We start from the raw sequence: 8483 nt of genomic DNA, 5'->3' as shown, positions 1-8483 counted from the left end.
CAAGAGGTTTTGTATGATAATATTCATAGTTTTCACACAATAACCCCCTCAACCCAGCAACACACACATTCATCAAAAGTTATTAGCATATCAGACATGTTCAGTATTAAGAGATACACTCATATTAATGTGTTGATCGTGCATCTAATTTGTTGATCTTCTTACCATTCTGGAAAACATTTTTCTAATACTAAATGTCCAAGTTTGATCCCGTTTATAATACTTGCTTATATCATGAAGATCTCAGATGAGTTTTATGATGAGTGAGATTGAAACATACATGGCTTGACAACATTGGTGATATTGGATCTGATTAGCTGAGAACTTTGGTAATTATTTTTAATCTAATTTTGATCAAACTTAGTAAACAGGCTTATATTATCAAGATATCAATCAGCTTTTTATGAGATGTAAAGACAAGTATCTCAGACCACTCAGGACCCATTGATTTTAATTGTTTCCTAGATGCATTTTACTGAGTTATGGCCCCTGTTTATTTTGAATTTCAGTGCCATAATATTGTCAGAACATCCATGTCCCATGGGCACAGTTCTAGTCCAGTACAGTGTTGTTACCAAGATCTTATTTAGCCATGTCACACAGTTCTAGTCCAGTACAGTGTTGTTACCAAGATCTTATTTAGCCATGTCACACAGTTCTAGTCCAGTACAGTGTTGTTACCAAGATCTAATTTAGCCATGTCACACAGTTCTAGTCCAGTACAGTGTTGTTACCAAGATCTTATTTAGCCATGTCACACAGTTCTAGTCCAGTACAGTGTTGTTACCAAGATCTAATTTAGCCATGTCACACAGTTCTAGTCCAGTACAGTGTTGTTACCAAGATCTTATTTAGCCATGTCACACAGTTCTAGTCCAGTACAGTGTTGTTACCAAGATCTAATTTAGCCATGTCACACAGTTCTAGTCCAGTACAGTGTTGTTACCAAGATCTTATTTAGCCATGTCACACAGTTCTAGTCCAGTACAGTGTTGTTACCAAGATCTTATTTAGCCATGTCACACAGTTCTAGTCCAGTACAGTGTTGTTACCAAGATCTTATTTAGCCATGTCACACAGTTCTAGTCCAGTACAGTGTTGTTACCAAGATCTTATTTAGCCATGTCACACAGTTCTAGTCCAGTACAGTGTTGTTACCAAGATCTTATTTAGCCATGTCACACAGTTCTAGTCCAGTACAGTGTTGTTACCAAGATCTTAATTAGCCATGTCACACAGTTTAGTCCAGTACAGTGTTGTTACCAAGATCATATTTAGCCATGTCACACAGTTCTAGTCTAGTACAGTGTTGTTACCAAGATCTTATTTAGCCATGTCACACAGCTCTAGTCCAGTACAGTGTTGTTTCCAAGATCATATTTAGCCATGTCACACATTTCACACCACTATTGATAATGTAGAAAGGAAGGTGAATAATACTTCATTGTGTATGTAACTGTTATTGTCAATTATCTTTTCCATAAATCATATATATGACCACCTTTTCTGCATAGAAATGGCAAATCATTTAATGAATAAGCATTTGGCATATGATCTTTACCTGCATATGGGTACTAGGCATTGATTTATACCTCAGACACTATTCATAGCCCCACCCTTCAGTTGTATACACTTACTTGGCATTACAAGGGGAGTTAATCTGTCCAGTCAGCCGGGACTGTCCTTATCCCCCCATGCAGTCATAAACTGGAAACGAATATCACCCCCACCCCCAACTTACTGTGGTAACTCAGTTGTTAAGTTGTTGGTATCATGGCCAGAAGGTTGCCAGTTCAATTCCTAACATCAGTTCAGCCGTTATGGATGGACAAGGGTAACATAACATTAACCTATTACTGTCATTATTAGACATATATGACTAAAGGTATGATAGGCAGATCAACAATATACTCTGAACATTGTTAGAATGAGTCATATAATGCTAATTAAGGTGAGATAGACAAAAAGATGAACAAGGCAAACACGACATGCCCCTATTATTGTTGTGGTGGTGTCTAACAGACCACATGCAATGGATTGTTATATGTAATACATCTACATGTATTTACACTGTGCTTCATGTCCTCAGACACACCTGCATTGTCAAGGCAGATATTGATTTAAAGACTTTATCTTCCTGAAGTTTGGTTTGCAGTTATCTATCTTTACATTCATAGCACTTGAATTTTAATTGGCACAATGCATCCAGTTTGTGTTGACATGTGAGTAAACACCTAAACATACATAAATATAGACATTTTTCCAAAAGGGTAGACATGGTTAGGTTTGATTAAAGAATTTAATTGGCATTTACAGGAGATCAGAGTGTTCTGTCCAGGTAAGTAACCTATGACCTTATATACAATAGATCCATGTGTTCTGTCCAGGTAAGTAAGCTATGGCCTTATATACAGGGGATCTTAGTGTTCTGTCCACGCAAGTAAGATATGGCCTTATATACAGGACATCCCATTGTTCTGTCCAGGTAAGTACAATAATGGTCTTATATACTGTAGATCCCTGTGTTCTGTTCAGGTGAGTAAAGTCTGTCCTTATATACAGGAGATCCCAGTGTTCTGTCCAGGTAAGTAAGCTGTGGCATTGTATACAGGACATCCCATTGGTCTATCCAGGTAAGTAAACTATGGCCGTATATACAGGAGATCCCATTGTTCTGTCCACGCAAGTAAACTATGGCTTTATATACAGTAGATCCCAGTGTTTTGTCTAGGTAAGTAAGCAAACACCTTATATACTGCAGAACCCAGTGTTCTGTCCAGGTAAGTAAACTATGGCCCAATATACTGTAGATCACAGTGTTCTGTCCAGGTAAGTAAAATATGGCTTTATATAAAGAAAATCCCAATGTTTTGTCCAGGTAGGTAAGCAAAAGCCTTATATACTGTAGATCCCAGTGTTCTGTCCAGGTAAGTAAGATATGGCCTTATATATTTTAGATCTCATTGTTCTGTCCAGGTAAATAAACTATGGCCTTATATACAGAAGATCCCAGTGTTTTGTCCAGGTAAGTAAGCTATGGCCTTATATACTGTATCCCAGTGTTCTGTCCAGGTAAGTTAACTATGGCCTTATATACAGTATGTAGATCCAAGTGTTTTGTCCAGGTAAGTAAGACATGGCATTATATACTATAAATCCCAGTGTTCTGTCCAAGTAAGTAAACTATGGCCTTTTATACTGAAGACCTCATTGTTCTGTCCAGGTAAGTAAGATATGGCCTTTTATACAGTAGATTTCAGTGTTCTGTGCAGGTAAGTAAATAGAGGCCTTGTACACAGGAGATCCCATTGTTCTATCCAGGTAAGTAAGTAAAGGCCTTATATAGAAGATCCTAGTGTACTGTCCAGATAAATAAACAATGGCCTTATATACAGGATATCCTAGTGTTCTGTCTAGGTAAGCAAGCTATGGCCTTAAATACAGTAAATTCCAGTGTTTTGTCTAGGTAAGTAAGCTGTGGCCTTATATACAGTAGATCCCATTGTTCTGTCGAGGTAAGTAAACTATGGCCTTATATTCAGTAGATCCCATTGTTTTTTCCAGGTAAATAAGCAAAAGCCTTATATACTGTAGATACCAGTGCAATATCAGGGTAAGTAAACTATGGCCTTATATACTGTAGATCCCAGTATTGTTGTTGTTGTTGTTGTTCTAGGGATTAACGCCATTTTTCAGCACGTGATAGGCTATACATGGCAGCCAGTATTAATGGTGGAGGAAGAACCTGGGAAAACCCCAGAAAGAACCACTGACCCACAAGAATCTACTGGCTAGCTTTCTCACATACTGAATCCAAGACTCGAACCCATGCAGACAGAGGTGACATAGCAGTGATCCATGATGAACAGCGCTTTAGACCACACGGCCACTCGGGGCCTCAGATCCCAGTGTTCTGTCTGGGTAAGTAAACTATGGCCTTATATAAAGAAGATCCCAGTGTTTTGTCCAGGAAAGTAAGCAAAAAGCCTTATATACTGTAGATACCAGTGTTCTGTCCAGATAAGTAAACTATGGCCTTATATACATTATGTAGATCCAAGTGTTTTGTCCAGGTAAGTAAGACATTGGCTTATATACTGTAAAACCAGTGTTCTGTCCAAGTAAGTAAACTATGGCCTTTTATACTATAGATCTCAGTGTTCTGTCCAGGTAAGTAAACTATGGCTTTATGTACAGTAAATCTCAGTGTTCTGTGCAGGTAAGTAAGCAGAGGCCTTGTACACAGGAGATCCCAGTGTTCTATCCAGGTATGTAAGCTTATGCAATAGCTGAATTTTCCATACCAACTTTCTGTAAGCGTCAATCTTTCCCTACATGATATTTATCCTAATAGTTACCAATGAGCTACCAAATCCATATTGCTTAAGTACTGACCATAACACACACTTCTTTCACACTGATCTTTACACATGCTACTTATTTACTGATGGCTACTCAAAATATATGTGTATTGACCACCACAAATACTGGGGGCAGGGAGAAACTTATGTTCCAATAATTGAGTTTGTTCCTACTCTGGATGTCTGATCATGAACCTATTTACACAATAAATTATTCAATTCTGTACCATATGTATGTTTGGCTAAGGTTTCACATTGTTGAAGTCACAGGAAGGTGGTGTTAAGGTTCTATATACTGTACTTGAAGTCAGATGAAAGTGGTTATTCAAGTTCCATTTCAGGGGCAGTCATAATGTGATTAGACCTTGCACCAGGAGTCCCTGAGTTAAAGCTTAAACAGGAGGAGTGAGAGGTGGGTTTAGGAATATGAATATAGGCTTAAGAGCTTTCACCTCACCTGGAATATTTTGCTATCAAGATCTCCAACATATTCAGTATTAAGATTGATATATACTCATTAATATGTAGATTGTATTTCTTCTTGGCTGAGCTAGTAATGATCATAGAAGACACTTTATTTCTGATTCAAATTTGATACAGCTTGGAATATATGCTTACATGATTAATATTTCAGATGAGGTTCATAATGAGTGAGATCCAGTAATATTGATGAGGTGATTTGATTACATGTGCTTATTATCTCACCTGGCCATAACTTGGTTTATGGTATGCTGCTGTGTCCATCATTTGTTGTCAGTCAACTTTTGCATGTTGTATTTATGTTGGCCACATTATTATCTGATTTGGTTACACTGGAATATAGAGCCGTATTATCAGTACCTCAAAAATGAATGAACATAAGTGAGACATATGCATATTAATGACTTGATCTTAATTTTCATTGGCTGATTTTGTTGCCACTCTGTATGCCATATTTCATATCAGATTTTGAATCAGTCCTGAAATATATCCTGACATTATGAAGATCACAGTGCACATTGATAATAACTTAGATCCATGAGTAAGATGCATGTGTATGTATTAGGTGATCCTGCATCTGATTGGCTGAGCTTGTTACCTTCTAGAAACCATATTTCCAATTCTGACCAAAGTTGAAATATGGCCTTATGTCATCATCATTGCAGACAAGTTTGATAATGAGCAAGATTCATGCATATTAATTAGATTGTCTTGTATATGTATCTGATTGACTGAACTTGTTATCAGTCTGGAGATCATATATCTGATAGTAAGTTTGGTCAAAAGAGGAATATAAACATAAACATCTATCATCAAGGTGGGTGAGACAGATGGACAGTAATGTGGTGACCTTGCATCTGATTTGGCAGAGATTGTTGCCATTCTAGAAGCCATATGTTTTGTCTCATCTTGATCAAACCTTTAAGACAGGCTTGTATGAGGAAGATCTCACTTGATTTCAGTAATGTGCAGGATGTAATAAAATAGGTGAAAGTAACATGATATAAAATTTGTTAGATAGTTTACTTAGGTGTCAATACTACATAAGCCTTATTTGTAAATGTAAACTGTTATGTTAGCAGGTAAATGATATCTGGCCTAATTGGGTCTCTTGTTACTACTGCAAGCACCATATTTAGTGTGTGTGTGTGTGTGTGTGTGTGTGTCTGTGTGTGTGTGTGACTTGAATTTTTAAGGTAGCTTTGCTGTCTGCATTGTAGCAGTTTATAGTGATGTCTAGGACTGAGTCATCATGCCTTCTTTGTGAATGGTCAATTGTTAAGTTATGTTAGCAGGTAAATGATATCTGGCCTGCTTGGGTCTCTTGTTATCACTGCATAAACCATATTTATTGTGTGTGTGTGTGTATGATTTGAATTTTTAAGGTAGCTTTGCTGTCTGCAGTGTGGCAGTGTATAGTTATGTCCAGGACTGAGGAATCATGCCATAGACATGCAGCACAATGACCCACCCAGTCACATTATCCTGACAGCAGGCCAACCAGTTCTAACACTAACCTCTTAATGCTGAACACAAAGAGAGGCATCTCTTAGTACATTCTTTGTAAATCTTTTGTTGGACTTGGCTGGGGTTTGAACCCATGTCCTCCAGCATCTAAGGCAGACACTCTAACCACTAGTCCACCAGAACAATCAAACCACATTTTGATCCAACTGATCAGAATTGGAATACATACTCAAGGCCAAAGTTGAATTTGCAGACTTGCAGTATAGGCTTATATGATCATCATCTCACTTGAGTCCAGTAATTATCAAGACCCACATATATTAATGAGTCCAATAACTAGCAAGACCCACATATATTGATGAATCATGTAATTAGCAGGAACCATAGATATTAACAAGTCTAGTAATTAGCAGGAACCACATATATTAAGTCCAGTAATTAGCAAGTCCCACAGATATTAAGTCCATTAATTAGCAGGACCCATATATATTAAGTCCAGTAATTAGCAAGTACCACATATATTAAGTTCAGTAATTAGCAAAAGCCACATATATTGATTAGTCCAGTAATTAGCAGGAACCACAGATATTAATGAGTTCAGTAATTAGCAAGAGCCACATATATTGACAAGTCCAGTAATTAGCAGGAACCACTTATATTAATGAGTCCAGTAATTAGCAAGAGCTACATATATTGACTAGCTCAGTAATTAGCAGGAACCACAGATATTGAGTCCAGTAATTAGCAAGACCCACAGTATTGATGAGTCCAGTAATTAGCAGGAACCACATATATTAATGAGTCCAGTAATTAGCAGAAACCACCTATATTAAGTTACTCATTTATCTGTGCAAGGATAAGATTATTCAAATTAGAAAAGTTTTTAGTTTTCAGTGAGTTTGTGGCTGAGGGACAGTTGTATTCCATTATGTACCACTTACATATACTACAATATTTCAGGACGTGTTAGCTGTGAAATTCAATTACATGGTTTAGAACTTTGCATATTACTTTGAATCATGCTATTGAAAACTGTACTCAATGAAAGTGCACAATAAACTTTTTTGACAAGTACTTCTGAAAGTAGCCAGCCAGTGAAATTATCAAATTTGCAGCATGCAAAAACCATCTTATGCAACAGTTCATGATTAGATACAGTATATGATGGAACAATGGACACAATTTGATTTGTAATTTTTCCCACAGTAACAATAATAAAGGTATGTAGTGTTACCCATGTCCATCCATCTGTCTATCACATTTTAGTTAGGTTTTAAAGCCTCATTATAACAGTAATAAGGGCATGTAGTGTTACCCATGTCCATCCATCCATCTATCACACCTTAGTTAGGTTTTAAAGCCCCACTATAGCAGTAATAGGGGCATGTAGTGTTACCCATGTCCATCCATATGTCTATCACATTTTAGTTAGGTTTTAAAGCCTCATTATAATAGTAATAAGGGCATGTAGTGTTACCCATGTCCATCCATCTGTCTATCACACTTTAGTAAGGTTTTAAAGCCTCACTATAACAGTAATAGGGGCATGTAGTGTTACCCTTGTCCATCCATCTGTCTATCACACTTTAGTTAGGTTTTAAAGCCTCATTATAATAGTAATAAGGGCATGTAGTGTTACCCATGTCCATCCATCTGTCTATCACACTTTAGTTAGGTTTTAAAGCCTCACTATAACAGTAATAGGGGCATGTAGTGTTACCCATGTCCATCCATCTGTCTATCACACTTTAGTTAGGTTTTAAAGCCTCATTATAACAGTAATAAGGGCATGTAGTGTTACCCACATGCATCCATCTGTCTGTCACACTTTAGTTAGGTTATAAAGCCTCATTATAACAGTAATAAGGGCATGTAGTGTTACCCTGGCCATCCATCTCTGTGTCACACTTTAGTTAGATTTTAAAGCCTCATTATAACAGTAATAAGGGCATGTAGTGTTACCCACATGCATCCATCTGTCTATCACACTTTAGTTAGGTTTTAAAGCCTCATTATAACAGTAATAAGGGCATGTAGTGTTACCCTGGCCATCCATCTCTTTGTCACACTTTAGTTAGGTTTTAAAGCCTCATTATAACAGTAATAAGGGCATGTAGTGTTACCCTGGCCATCCATCTGTCTATCACACTTTAGTTAGGTTTTAAAGCCTCATTA

Source organism: Sinohyriopsis cumingii, chromosome 14 (assembly GCF_028554795.1).
Source record: "Sinohyriopsis cumingii isolate HCF-2022 chromosome 14, ASM2855479v2, whole genome shotgun sequence".
Lineage (NCBI taxonomy): Eukaryota > Metazoa > Mollusca > Bivalvia > Unionida > Unionidae > Sinohyriopsis > Sinohyriopsis cumingii.
This window is presented reverse-complemented; position numbering follows the sequence as displayed.